Here is a 15,247-nt window from a genome sequence, read left to right as displayed (position 1 = left end):
TTTCCCTTCTGTTTAGACTGAGGACAGTGCAGTCCTGTTTTCAGTTAACCTCAATATCCCAGCCTCCTGGACTCATTTCAAGTTAAAGAGATAGGGCTAATGGCATATTTGGTTTCTTTAAAATTGTTCAATAAACAAACATACATTTTAATATCCAGTGTTCTATTTAGGCTGAGATGTTCAAAATAAATAGAACAGATGTTTTCCCTGCTTCATAGTACATGCCTTTAAAGAACTATCCCCTCTCCTTTAAAAATACAACATTTATTCCAATTGGATGGGAAAGAGATCCTAAGTTGGAAAACAGAGCCTCTTTTCACTTGCCCAAATTCCTACAGAGATGAACAAAGTGGAACCTGGGAATTCTTGGCTGGAAGGAATTTGTTGATGGAGATTAGGACCTAATGTTCTTTTTTTTTCAGTTTTCAAACTTAAATCAAGAAACAGTCTGATCCTGGAAATCACTACCCTGTAGAAAAGGTGGACGAAAAAATTTCCTTGTCGCAGCATCTTGGGTGTCACATTCTAAGTATGCGCAAGGTCATGTGCATGCCAAAGAGCTTTGTTTTAGCATGTTTGGGAAGCCATGCATGAGCTCAACTGCATGAGCCTATTTGTGCTGGCTTTATCCCTGGGCTACAAATATGATTTTGGAAAAGGGTGGTCAGAAATTCTAGAGAGACACAAAGAAGAAAATTTCAATTGAATGTGTGTGGTTCCATTTCTCTGCTATTCATCTTGCAGCAGGTTGGATATTCCAAAGAATGGTACAACAATATCATCCATCCTACATGCTCTTCTACAATGTGACTCTGCTACCCTCCCTGAAGAACTGGGGTCCATGACCCCCTCTCTTCAAATCTTATGAGCTTACAAAAAAAAAATAGGAAGAAAAAGAAGGCAGCATAGCTTCCTCCTTGTCCACTGAACCACTAGAGCCCTGGACTGACTATCCTATGGCCGCCATCTTGTGAAGAAGTGCAGTGGCACGAGAGCTCACACTGAAGAGTGAAGAAATCACCATAATCCCTCGTAGAGTTCCAGCTCCAGCTATCAAACCACCCAAATTTCTAGGCTTCGCTGAGAATAAATCAAGATTGAATCCTCCTTCCCCTGGTGTTGAAGATTGAACACCCGAGAGAAACTCTGAGGCAAAAATATTCACTTAAAGGGTAGAACAGAGAGAGGAAATAAAGAGAGAAAACTCCAAAGAGGAGGGGGTCCAAAGCTGGTGCCCGAGGTAGTGGGGGTGTCCTGCCCCTTTTGTCTTCTCATGCCCCCTCCTCCCACCTGCCTGCGTGACCCAAAAGGTGAAGTGATCCAAGGATGGGAAAGGAGTCCAGAGTGGCTGGCAGGAAGGGAGCCTCCCAGGGGATACTTATTAACCACTCCTTGCCAAACAATGCCCTGGAGGTAGGTAACCTTGGCAACAGGTTGGACAAGGTGAGGGAGAAGTGCTCTGGAGGTATTAGCATTTTATTTCCTGTTGGGAGCCTGCACTGAATTATGGGTTTTGAAACTGTCCTGTGACAAAGGCAATGCCCCTCTGGGAATACTCTTGGTGTGAGGGTGCTGATTGAGATGGCCCAGTTGCATGGTGGCACCCTGTTCAAAAGGAGGTTCTGTGCTAACTACAGAGCCATTCAGTTCTTGACTTAGACCTCAGATGCCAGCTCCCAGGGATAGAAAGATTCTGAGCAGAGCAAGATAACTACAATATTTCACCAGTGCTGTACTGTTCAAGCCTGCCCACTTAATAGAAACTTTGGACAATGGGCTTCCTGAGCATTGTCCAGGAAGCTCCTAGCATTGCAATAGTAAAATGACTACAAGAATGTTCCTAGCTCTCTAACTTTCTCATGCAGGAAGAACAATGCCTCTATAGTCTTTAACTTCCTGATACCCTATATGAAAAAACTTGCTGGACCAGTTCTGTGTCACCATTTCTCCATTAGGATGCAATGTTCAACCTGACCCCATCTTTTTCTCTATACCTGTGTGTGTGTTTTCTTTAATTCCCCATCACCCCTCACCAGTTTCTAGGGTTTGGCCTTGCAGGTCATGGCAGCTCATGGCCTGAATGGGTAAAGGGACACAGAAGAATTTTAAATGATTAGATGAGGGTATGCTGCTGAGAATGCATGCCAGATAAAGAAAGGTAAAGAGCACAGGTATATAGTCAGGTGTAAAATATGGGACTCCAGGATCCAGTTAGTAGATGGTGGTGGCTTTGGTGTACCATATTGTAAGTTTTAACATAATTTCCTTTGAATCAGCCACCATCTTTGTAATAATCCAGTCATTCATTATCTACACTGATGGTCCTTCCTGACCCAATCCTTCATTACCTGCACTGACTACCCCAGCTTCATTCTGAGCACCACTCTGTGGCTACTATGGCCACAGAGACAAGGTAGTAGTACCTGTCCATTCATAGACAGATACAATACAGAGCTGTGCAGAAGAGTGACCCCCAAAGTTCTAAGAGCATGGGGTCAGAAAGGAGGGTGGGGGAAGTGGGTCAGTGACTACCTGATGGGAAAAATCCCAAGAACCATCTGCAGGAGATGGCATTGAGTTGGTTTTCTGTAGGATTCTGTAGGGAAAAGAAAGTATATCAGTTCTAGGTGGAGAGCTTAGCCACCATGGGATGGAGAATGGACTGAACCTCCCTCAGCTCTGCTTCCCTGGGGAGAAAGAGCATGACTGGGTCACAGGACATCGGGTTGCCAGGCTGAGGAAGTGACACTCAGCAATGAGACTTTGCAGAAGATGAGGGGCAGGGAGAAGAATGTGCCCTGACTCTCTCCCGGGAAGCCTGGGTGTTAGAGCTCACACCTCAGCCCTCTTCCTGAATCTTTTGGCCATGGCATACTGGAGACCTCTGGCAAGACTCTGGAAAAGAGTCTTACAGCCTTGACTCTCCAACGGGCTGCCTGGCTTTAGTCCAGCTGGCTCTGGGGTCGCACAGAGATGGCGCCCTTTCCTTCTCTGTTGCCATGGAAACATTCTATCACATGGGCCTTCCTCATTGGATTTCTTTCCCAAGATAACAGAAGGGCTGATGCCTGGGGCTGCTCCATAAAGCCCTCATGACTTTCTCATTCTCAGGAGCCTGCTGGGGCCCAGTTGCCCTCCTCTTCCCCAAGGTACCTTTAGACTGAACCCACTGCCCACTCTCTCAGCCAACCTCAGGCAAAGTTGTCCGTCCATCGGCAGGCCTCTCTGATGAGCTGTCAGAGCTAGAGAGGCTCTCCCTGCTTTCCAACAGAAGCCTCAGCCTCCTGCAGGGTCTGTGACTGAGATGAAAGGCATCTGTCCTGAGGCTTTGAACCCCAGGCTAGCTCCAAGAGTTCCTGATATGCGGAATTGCGCACAAGGGCTGGCTTAACTTGATGGAGAGATGAGAAATCAGGTCAGGCATATGGAGCATCCTCTCTGTGCTACAAGGGCCCTGGTTCTCTCAGATGCAAATCCTGGGCAATAACCTCTGAATCTCCATAAGCCTCCTGGACTCTACTAGCACTCTCTAGGGACACCGAGGCTGATGTGAGATAAATTGTGCAAAAGCACCTGCTAAGCTACTTGGCCCTGGGCAGAGCTGAATAACTATCCACGGATACAGCTATTGTCCTTATTGCCCAAGATCAACTCCACAAGGAAAATTCTGTCATCCCCACTTCACATGCAGGTAATAGTCCCCCAAGAGAACTTGCCAGGAGCTGGGGGAGGGGAGATGAGGAGTTGTTTACTCGTTGCATAGTTTCAGTTTGGAATGATGGGAAAGAGCTCATGCCACTGGAATGGATGCTAAAAAAATGGGTAAAATGTTAAAAGCTATGTTAGATATGTTTAATCATGATTAAAAGGAAAGACTACTTCCTAAAGGACAGGGCCCAAAGTCCCAACTTGGCACACAGGACCTATACTGAAGGCATCTGGTTGGGCCTCCCATGTCCCCTGGGGCCTCATCTGTCTGTCTGTCTGTCTGTGAGCCCTTGTCTCATGACCATGCCCTTGAACTTCACCCTCTAGCTTCCCCACATTCCCACATTCTCTCCTTCTTTTTCTCACTCAGCCTTTTTCTCTGCCTGGAATTTTCCTCAATCCCCCTTTTCCTAACTTCTTCTCATCCTGAACGACTCATGGCAAGGATATCTTTTCTTGCTGGCCTCAGGATCTGGACCTGCTATCATGTCACCGAGACATGCTCCTCACCTTGCCCCACAGAGGCTTACATGGAAAGTGGACAAGGAGACTGACAGAGAAGGTGTTCTTCCTAAGCAAAGCCCACAGCTGTGGGCCATGATTGGTCATCGGCCCCAGTGGTCACTCGCTTACTATCTCTGAGCCTCTGGTCTGTGACATCCATGGAGTCTGGTGGTCATGACTTCCAGGACAGCAGTGGCAGGGGCCAGGCCACAGGACAGGGGGCTTAGGAGTGAAGAGAGGTAAGAGGGAGGTAAGAGGGAGCCCTGCCCCTTCCCTCCAGGGTTCATCCACTGAAGCGGGATCTGGTGCCCTGCTCAGGCTGGCTGAAGCTGCCATGCTCATGTTTACAGGAAGGCAGGAGGCCCAGAGGCTGGTGATGACAGGCCTTGCTAAGTTGCCAGCCCGGCGTCCATGCCCACAGCATTTCTTCACAGCAGATCTCTTTGGAGCAGTGTCACAGTGATGGGGAGTATATAGAGACCAGCGTGCAGGTTTGACTCAGCGCTACCACTGACAAGATGTTTCGCCTCTGGGTGCCCCTATTTCCTCAACAATAAAATAGGGATCATGATGCCTCCTTCATTGATCAGGTTGATCAGGACCAGGTTTGTAGAAAATGTCATGTAGATCTTGGCTATTTTAATTATGACCCTGCTCCTGGCATCTGCCTAACAGGCCAACAGGGAAAGTTTTAAATTACCATTCTGTAGATGATAAGGTTCACGTGATTGGTCACTTTGGGGATAAAGTCAGGCCAGTGTCACCCCAAGAGAGCTCTCTAGACTTTTTCTGAGATGGAGTCAGCCAAACTGGCTGGGCAGAAGGACCTGGAGCCTTTGGGCTCCTGGGTGGCTTTTCTTTCCAGCACACAGCAGTGATCCACGACCAGTGCAGACTGGGGGTCTAAGTCTGGGAGTGTTTGGGGGCAGCAGACATGTCCCTCCCCTCTCCTCTCTCTTCTGGCTGACCTGAAAAGTGCTGGGGGAGGTGGGGCTGCTCAGAGCCAGAAAATAAACATATTAACTGAACTTTCCATCTGTCATTTCAGAGAGTCATTTACTGCCTAGCTGTGGTTGGAAAAATTAAGTCCTTGTAATTTATAGTCAACATTTCTCGTGGAATCGTGTTAGACAGGTTGGCGGCATTTGTAGCCTCTCAGCAGTGTCGCCTACAATCAAAACAACTGTGCCACGGTGCACTGTCAACTACCCTGCCCATGGCATGGCCAATGTCCTGTGCTGGGCACAGGACATTGCAGGCTGCAGGGTGGGTCTGGGTACACTGGGCCATGGCCATGAGTGAGTTGGCCACAGGAGAAGCTGCTAAGAGCAGAGTGCCATTCCCTGGGCCTATCCTCTCTGCTCTAATGCAAAACGAACCTTCTAGTCCATAAGTCTGCTCATGCTGCCATAACAAATATCACAAGCTGGGCAGCTTAAACAACAGGCATTTATTTCTCTCCACATCTTGCATCTCAACAGGGTTTTGTCAGCCCACAGCTTCAAGCTAGGCATGGCACTGGTCACTGCAAAGGTTTCCAAACCCACTGGAAGATTCCAGAGTTTGCTATGTAGATGACAGGGGACAGTTCAGTTTGAAGACAGAACTGTCCAGGCACCAAATGTCTGATCCAAGGAGGGTCAAGCAGAGGTCTTTGCTAGGGTTGGGAAGTTGTCTTCAGTGATAGAATCCTTTAACACACAGTCTGCTCTTGCCATCTCTATATAGTAATCTAATCTCAGGGTCTTCCTTAGAGATTTTCCCATTCTACTTCATTTCGGTGTTAAACTTTGGGGGCCTCCTGAGTAAATAATCTAGTTTGAAAACTATCAATAACAAAAAAGATACTTAAAATCACAATAAGCTGCCCCAGAACAAGGAAGTCTCAGCCCTAGACCTCCAGGCTACATAGTGGATCAGCCCAAATTCTTCATTTCAAGATGGGAAAACTGAGGCACAGAATACAACCCTGACTTATTCAAGGTCACATACTGCCTAGCAGTGGGGTGAGAACTGACATTTAGGTATGAGGAACTCAACATGCTACTTTCCCAGTGGGCCCCATGAACCCTATGATCTCATTCCCCTGTTATCTGCAATAGTGATGGCAACAGGTGCCCAGGGACCAGATATGTGGCTCTAGTCCTGGGTTTGTTATGGCCAGGTGGCCTGCAGGCCATGTGGCCATGTTTGACTTCCTTGGCTCGGGGTAGTGAAGGCTGTAGTGACTGTGAATGTTGGAGAATGTGGATATGAGCAGGCAGCGGGTGGGGAGAAGCCTCCCGTCAGCTCCACGCAATCTCTGTGATGGCTCCTCCTGAGCACAGCCAAGCAGGCCACCACCACACAGATCTGCAGCATCATCTCCAGATGTAACTGGCGTGTGGAGCCCACGGACAGAACCTGGGAGTTCAGAACACTTGCTCTTCTAAAGGACATCCCTCCCTCCTGCATCCACCTTCATGTACCTAGGGGAAAACGGAACCTTGGCCAGGTTCAATGACTTGCCCAAGGCTAACCGGGAGCAAAACTGCAGAACTAGAATCCAAGGCCTTGGGTCCATCTCTAGAACAATCCCTGAGACTCAGAGCTGACTTTCAGGTTCCCCTGGTTATGGGCTCGCTGTCTGAGGCCAGAAATCTGGCCACTGACTGGACTCCCAACCCTGTGCAGAAGCCCTACTGTCAGGAGGTGAGTGGATGCCTTGAGAGATGGACAAGTGGACAGAGGCCAAGGGTCTGTTTCCAAAAAGCAGGAGTTCTCTGACATCCTATACATCATCTTCCAAGGTCTCACACATATCTGCTGTCACTTCCCAGTCCCCCAACCTACTTTTCTCTCCCGGATGAGAAGAAAACATGAGTGTAGCTTTCCTGAGGGTCCAAGGTCTACTGGTTCTCTGTGGGGGACTTCAACCTGATCTGTGGGCTGTTCACTTTCCTGGGCTGACCTGGATCTCCCTTCCACTTCCTTCAGAAGCCACGCAAGGAGGGGAAGACAGACCCTATGAATTGGAAGTCTGTCTCCTGTCTGTGTTGGTCTGAGTTTATCCAGGGTGGGTCTGATCTCATCAGGTAAACTCTTAAAGGAGAATCAAGCAGAAGCTCTCCTTCTAGTCTGGGAAAAAGCAAGCAACTACACTTGCAAAGCAGACCACATGACCATGCACTGTGGGCTATTAGCAGCTGAGAGTAACCTCTGATTGACAGTACCCAAGGAAATACTGCTTCTCCATGATGGCCAGTTCATCTCTCCTTTCCAACACAGAGAGGCCATGTGACTATTTCTATCTAAGGGGTCTGAGGACAAGGGATGTGAGTTACTTCTTGGATTTGTGAGTGAGAGTCCTTCCATATCCCCTGCACTTCTTCAATCTGCAAGGGAACCCAAACACTCCAAGTCCAACAGATTGTATTCTGGTGAGGACAGTAAAGAACAGAGTCCCTGGATGCTTGACCCACTGCTGACATGTAACCTGAGAGAGGAATACACCTGGGCAGTTGGAAGCCACTGAAATTGAATAATCAGTTGTTACTGCCACACAGCCTAGCCATTCTAACTAATGAAGCCTATCAGGGTTACTTGGTATAAGCATCTGTTCCAGCCACCCAGGATTTAAATGACAAGCACACTGACACAAGACATGCAGCAATGCTACCTGATAGAGAATCTTCTGGGCTGAGGGTGTTTATGAGAGCTGGGTTTCCTGGCTACTAGAGGATTATCTAAGGCTATGGCAATTTGAAGATACTAAAATGTATTCTTTTCTTGTACACAGTCACCCCTCTGTATCCATAGGTTCTAAATCCACAGATTCAACCAACTTTGAATTAAAAATATTTTTTTAAAGTTGTTTCTGTTCTGAACATGTACAGACTTTTTCCCTGACATTATTCCTTAAATGATATAGTGTAACAACTATTTTTGTAGCATTTACATTGCACTAGGTATTATAAGTAATCAAGAGATGATTTAAAGCATATGAGAGGATTGTGTAGGTTATATGCAAATACTACCACTTTTTATGAGAAGTAAGCACCATGGACTTTAGAATCTGTATGGGGGTCCTAGAACTAATCTCCCAGGGATACTTGAGGGATGACTATAAATTCATACACTAAATGCTATACTGTTCCCCCACATATTCATTCAGTTTAAATACTCTCCATGTTATGGAATTTGTAAGCATCACTTTTAATGGTTGAATAAATACTTCAGAGTGGATTATGAAAGAATGCACTTAATCCTTATTCCCTATGGTGGGACCATTAGATTGTTTGCAATTTTGCGCTAAAATAAGTACCACTGCAATAAACATCTTTGTGCACAAAGCTTGTTTTCTGTTTAATATTATTTACCTTGGCTGGGGTCCCAGAAATGGAATACCTGGGCAGAAATGTCATGAAACTTTGCCTTTTTCAAACACAGATTTTAAAAGTGAAGCATTCATCCACACTGATGCCACAGGATGACCAGTCCAAGAAAAAGAATGCACCTTTTTCATAAAGAAGAAGTGGAGTCAGGCCTTGGCCACCTTCCTGGCAGCTGGTTATCACTCTCCAGGACCACAGTGGGGTAAGCCAAGCCCCATTTGGCTAAGCCCACCTGGGGGGTCTGACCAAGGATTGAGTTTCAACAACTGCAGCTCAGGAATCTCTGTCTCTAGCCCAATTCTCAAAATTCCTGAGGGCTTGCCACTATCCCCCCAAACACCTCAATCAAGTTCTCAGCCCCTAGAGAGACTCCTATGGTCTGGTATAGCCCTCATCTTTCACCTTGTGGATCAATAGCTTCTTCTCTTCTGTTTCTGACATAGCCCTCTGCAGTCCATTTCCAGGGCTCTGGCCTTATCCATTGCTTCTCTCTCTCTCTCTCTCTCTCTCTCTCTCTCTCTCTCTCTCTCTCTGTGCTTACAATTCACTGGAGTCTCACAGCTGGAAATTGGAGGGATACTGTCACCCACCCACATAAACCCATCCATCCAACTCACCTCAGTTGGACTACATACTAGTGTCCCTGGGGCCCAGCTTTTCTCTGCTACCTCTTTCAAACCTTTCTTCTAATCCATGGACTGTTTTGCATGCTTGGGAACCTGAGTGGTATCTGCATTCACAATCAATCCTTCCTTCTGTCCCCATGTCCAATCTGTACCCCAGGTGAGCCTTTCTCTTCTTGGGGTGGGAAGAATAATGACTCCCTCCTCAACCAAACTTTAAATAGGCTCCTCCGTGCCCTCTGTTCAACTCTACCTTGTCCTCGGCCCCATTCATGGAATGTCCAACCCAGTTTACAGCAAAGACCCCTACTAAATGAGTTTGCTGAGAACCCAGTCACTCCTGTGTAATAGCTGCCATGGTTTGAATGAGGTTTCTTCCTACCATAATGCATAGTGAGATTTAATTGGCATTGTAAAGGTATTAAGAGATGGTTTGGATCATGGGAACTCTGCCCCTTTGAAAGAACTAATGCAATTTCCCTAAGAGTGGCTACTTTTTGCAAGATTAGGGTGTTACAAAGCAGCTGACCCCCTCGTCCCCTCCTCTTTTCACCCACTCGTCCTTCTGCTTTCTGCCATGCATGAAGCAGCATGAGTCAAGCAGATGAAACTGCCTGATTTTGAATTTCCAGCCTCTACAACTGTACACTAAATAGACCTTTATATATATATAAAATCCAGTCTCACCCAGACCAGCAGAGGTAGCAACCAACCAGAGCAGTGCAATCTGCACCCTCGCCAGCCCATCCACCTTCCACACACCCAATGACCTCTGTCCTCCTTCTTCCTCCAACCAATTGTGTGGGGTGTCCCCTCACCTTCCCACCTGCCCCTATTGTTCCTTCCCAAGCTTCTCATCCTTCCCCTTCCCTCCTGCTTACCTTTTCCCTTCAGTCACCTTAGACCGGCAGTTTATATCTTTTACCTCTACCAATTGCCAAAGACTTGACCACTCAAAGTCCAGCTCCCTATAATGCTGCTCAACATGGACAATGGTGTCCTTGAAGGTGGATCAAATGTCACTGTTACCATTTGGCTACTTATGCATGAAAAGGAAGTTGGGAATATTATCCGAAAGAAAGGAGAATCAGTTAAAAACACGTGTAAGGAGTGAGACAAAATCTTAGAGTAGTTTTGCTTTGCAATTCTCTAATTGCTCGAGATGTTGAACACTTGCTCATGTATTAGTTGATCAATTGTGTTTCTTCTTCTGTGAAGTGTCTATTCAGTTCCTTGGCCCATTTATTGATTAGGTTATTTGATTGTTTGGTGTTAGGGTTTTTGGGGGTTAGACATGTAGACCAATGGTACAGAATAGAGGACACAGAGACAAACCCACATAAATATAGTTATGTCATACTAGACAAAGGTACCAAAAACATTCACTGGAGAAAAGATAGTTTATTCAATAAACGGTGCTGGCAAAATTGGAAATCCATATGTAGCAAAATGAAATTAAACCTCTCTCACCCTGCACAAAAATCAACTCAAAGTGGGTCAAAGACATAGGCACTAGAACAGAGACCCTGCACCTAATAGGAGAAAAAATAGACCCAAATCTTCATCACATCAGCCTAGGATCTGACTTCCTTAACAAGACTTCTAAAGCACAAGAAGTAAAATCAAGAATTAATAAATGAGATGGATTCAAATTAAAAATCTTTTTCTCAGCAAAGGAAACAATTAATAAAGTGAGGAGAGAGCCTATAGATTGGGAGAAAATCTTTATCACATCCAGCTCCAATAAAGCATTAATCTCTAGGCTATATAAAGAATTGAAAAAAAACCTAACATGAAAAAAACAAATATTTCATTCCTGTCAGAATGGCAATCATCAAAAATACAGCCAACAATAAATGTTGACGAGGATGTGGTGAAAAAGACACACTCATACATTGCTCGTGGGACTGCAAATTGGAGCAACCACTATGGAAAGCAGTATAGAGATTCCTCATAAAATTGGGAATGAAACCACCATTTGACCCAGCTATCCAACTCCTTGGTTTATACCCAAAAGATTTAAAATCAGCATACTACAGTGATATAGCCATATTGATTTTTATGGCAGCTTAATTCACAATAGCTAGACTATGGAACCAACCTAGGTGTCCCTCAATAGATGAATGGATAAAGAAAATCATATATATATATATATATATATATATATATATATATATATATAAATGTAATACTACTCAGCTTTGAAGAAGGATGAAATTATGGCATTTGTCAGTAAATGGAGAGTTGAAGAATATCATGCTAAGCAAAATAACCCAATTCCACAAAACCAAAGGCCAAATGTTTTCTCTAATACACAGATGCTAATTCACAATAAGGCAGAAGGCACTAAAGAAGAATAGTGTTATCTTAGATTAGGTAGAGAGAAGTGATGGGAAGGTAGGGGAAGGAAAGATATGGAGATAGGAAACATGGGGACAGGAAAGATGGTAGAATGAAACAGACATTATTACTGTGTGTATATATGTGACTGCATGACCAATATGATTCTGTAACATGTACACTCAGAAAAATGAGAATTTATCAAAGTGATCTATCAAAGTGCATAAATGCATTCTACTGTCATGTATAACAAATTAAAACAAATTTAAAAAACACGTGTAAGGAGAGTGGTACATGTGTAAACATCTCAGAAGGAGATTGTCCTGAGAAATTTATCACTGTGGCTGGACTCACTAGTACCATCTTCAAAACCTTTGCTATGATCATTGACCAACTGGAAGAGGACATCAGCAGTTCTATGACCAACAGCACAGCTGCCAGTAGACTCACCCTATCACCCTGAGGCTGGTGGTCCCTGCTACTCAGTGTAGGTCTCTTATTGTAAAAGGTAGTTGCAAGATCAAAGAGAGACAGAGTATAGGAGCTCAAGTCCAGCTGGCAGGACACATGTCCTCCAATTTAACTGAGCAAACCATCATTGTTGCTGGCATTCCACAATATATGAATGAATATGTCAGACAGATTTGTGTGGTCATGTTGTTGTCCTTCTTGAAGGGTATGACCATCTCATACTGGCCCAAGCCATCAAGTTCTTCAATAATTTCTGCAGATGAGCAGGCAACCACAGGGTGAGCTTTCCCCACATCACCAGGACCATGTGTCTCAATCCTGACCTGGAGGGACCACCCCTATCGGCTTATATCATTCAAGGACAGTATGCCATTCCATAGCCAGACTTGACCAAATGGCACCAGTTGGCAATACAACAGTCTCATTTTCCTATGATGCACCGTAACACTGGATTCAGTGCAGGTTTGGGTGGATGCATCTGCTCAGACTACTTCTCATGAACTAACCATTCCAAACAATTTGATTGGCTACATTATCAAGCATCAAAGCAGCAGAATCAGTGAGATTTGTCAGATGTTTGGGGCACAGATCAAAACTGCAAACCAGTGGAAGGATCTATTGATAGACAGGTCATCATCACTAGATCTGCTGCACATTAACCTGGCTCAAGATTAAATCAATATCAGACTAGAACAATGCAGACCCATCCATAATCCCTTTCTGCCATTCACCACCACCCATCATCCACTTGTGTAGTTTCTGAACAGTTAAGGATTCCAAGTTTTAAAAAGCTTGTAAATTTTCAGTTTCTACTTATTTTATCACTTACTTGTGATTTTTTAAATTAAAGGATTTTAATTCCTTTCTCTGTTCAGTTGTTAATGCTGAGATTCATATTTAGTTCTACAAGCTTCTCCCTTGTTTATTTGCTCATGAATTTTTCTGTTTGTCATGGAAATGGGAGAGTGGAATATTAATACATTTCAGTTTAGTTCTGTAATGTCAGGAACTTTTCAAAAATATTTAAAAATGAACTGGAGCTTTTTCTTTGTGAATAAAAACAAAACAATAGAAAACAAATATACAAATTACCTACTCTCTGTTTTTCTGATATGGTATTAGAAAACCTGCTAAGACAACATCCAGTCAAGCTCCTATTCCTCCATTCTTGATACCTAACTGAGCTCCTCTTAGTAGATTTCCATGCTCTCTCTCACCCTGCCCTCTGGTATGAAATTCCACTCACCCTAGTGTATTTGGAATTGAGTTCAATCTCTTGCAAAAAAATCCTTTGCAATAATCTTTTAAAAAGTCTTTTTTTAAAAACAAATGTCAGCTCTTTTCAACAAAAGTCAGAATAATTTCCTTTGACAGGGGACATTCCTTCCATCTGGGATACTACTGTGGAAGAAGTTAGCAGGTGAGATAAATTTAGCCACAGGAAATGGTTATCAGGTGGCCTTACTCCCACTAACTTGGTCTCTTCCATAAAGACACTATCCATGGTGCAAAACCCACACTGGATGGTTCTCTATGCCTGTTGCTTGGGTGTGTCCCAATTCTGCCACTTTCACACACACACACACACACACACACACACACACACACACACACACACATACGATGGATAGGTTAGGAGGTGACCCCTGGAAACTTTAGGGTCACACATGCCATCTCTGATGTGGAATTTCTGTGCTGTGCATCCCCTACACTTGAAGACTGAGATACCTCAGTGCAGTGAAGTTCTGTACAACTTCCCTTGAGAGCTGAAAAACCCAAACCCCACTTACTTGGCATCCCAGCCTCACCTTCACCTCACAGTAATTCTACAGCAAAAGTTGGAGGCAACCCACTGCCCAGAGCCTCCTAACCAGGGAACCCCACCACGAGGACCTGCTCCTTCCTCACCTCCTCCATGAAGCCCTTCCCTGGTCCTGAGAAGACCCTTGTCTACTTTCCTGATTTTTTATTCCTCCTTTGTGTCCCTGGAACCCAGTGACACTGTGACTAAGGTTGTTGGTAGAGGTTGATGCCTAGTAAGCTTGAGCTGAGGGGTGGAGACCCTTTTCTCTTCCTGGTTGCTCCCGAAGCACTTGACACAGGATAGGTGTCCAGAAAACATGCATTTAGAAGATGGCCACTGAGGAGAGAGGTCATACATGTGCTTTTCCTGGCACATGCCACCATCCTTCCTCAGCCTAAAGACTCTGAGGGTCAGGCGTCTCTGAAGATGTCATCTTTGGCCAGGTGGTGCACACCACCTCATCTGGATGAAGAAGACCCAGCAAAGCCAGGTCTCTAAGAACAGCTTCTAGAAATATCTGTCTTCCTGAAGCCTAACAGACAAGGCTGTGAGGCCACCTGCAACAGGTGAGTGTGGCTGCTGTTCCTGAGGATGTAAGCATCCTCATCACCAGCCGCCTCTGAGGGCAGGGGAGGCATATGAAGATGTGAGTTGGTGGTCAAACCAGGTATTCCTGCCGTCCACACTACACTGGGGAGGAGAAGACCCAGAGTCTGCTGTGAACATAGGTGCCAGTGAATCATCCCTTCCCCTAAGCATGGTGAGAGAATCTGCAGCGCAGAGAGGCTGAATAACTGCTCCAAAGTCACACATTGGCCCTTGAGATAGGATTCTACTCTGGGTCCATCTTACCACTGAGGCCATGAGGCCAAGATGTCCTACTGTGTGTGTATAGAAGAAAAAGAGAAAAGGAAGGAGAGAAAGGAGAGGGGAAGGAGACAGTCAGCAAACAAAGTAGACAGACAAAGATAAAGATGGATGGATGCCCTTGAGTTCTCAAAGCTCTGAAACACTGCCAGTTGAGGGGAACTTTCCAACTGTTTTGCACATTCTTGTACTCTATCTTTACATTCATTGGACGATGGACAATTGAGTGACCTTTCACTTCTCTGTGGTCTCTTGTCAAGCAATTTTTAGGGCATGGTTCACCTAAACACCTTCTTCCTTCTCTGGGGTTTCATCTGCCTAGGGGCCTGTCCCCTCCTTGCCTTCAGAGCACCAAGAGTCACACATATCTGTCAGAAAAGATGCTCTGTTCACTTCAAGGCACCGTCTGCCCATGATTGCATTTAGTCTGCACAACAAACTCAGACATTGGTATGCCCATCGCAAAAGTAATCGGGGAAGGGAATATTATTGCCTGAGTGCAAATGGTCCCCAACTTATAATAGTTGGACTATCTTTTTTATTTACCTTACAGTGAT

At 45.1% G+C, this 15,247-nt stretch overlaps 1 pseudogene; it reads left to right on the top strand.

Annotated features, from left to right (window-relative positions):
* Positions 1 to 10,193: 10,193 nt before the first annotated feature.
* On the top strand, positions 10,194 to 12,775 carry LOC101960295 (poly(rC)-binding protein 2-like; annotated as a pseudogene).
* Positions 12,776 to 15,247: the final 2,472 nt, after the last annotated feature.

Source organism: Ictidomys tridecemlineatus, chromosome 1 (genome assembly GCF_052094955.1).
Source record: "Ictidomys tridecemlineatus isolate mIctTri1 chromosome 1, mIctTri1.hap1, whole genome shotgun sequence".
In the NCBI taxonomy this organism is placed as follows: Eukaryota; Metazoa; Chordata; class Mammalia; order Rodentia; family Sciuridae; genus Ictidomys; species Ictidomys tridecemlineatus.
This window is presented reverse-complemented; position numbering and strand designations above follow the sequence as displayed.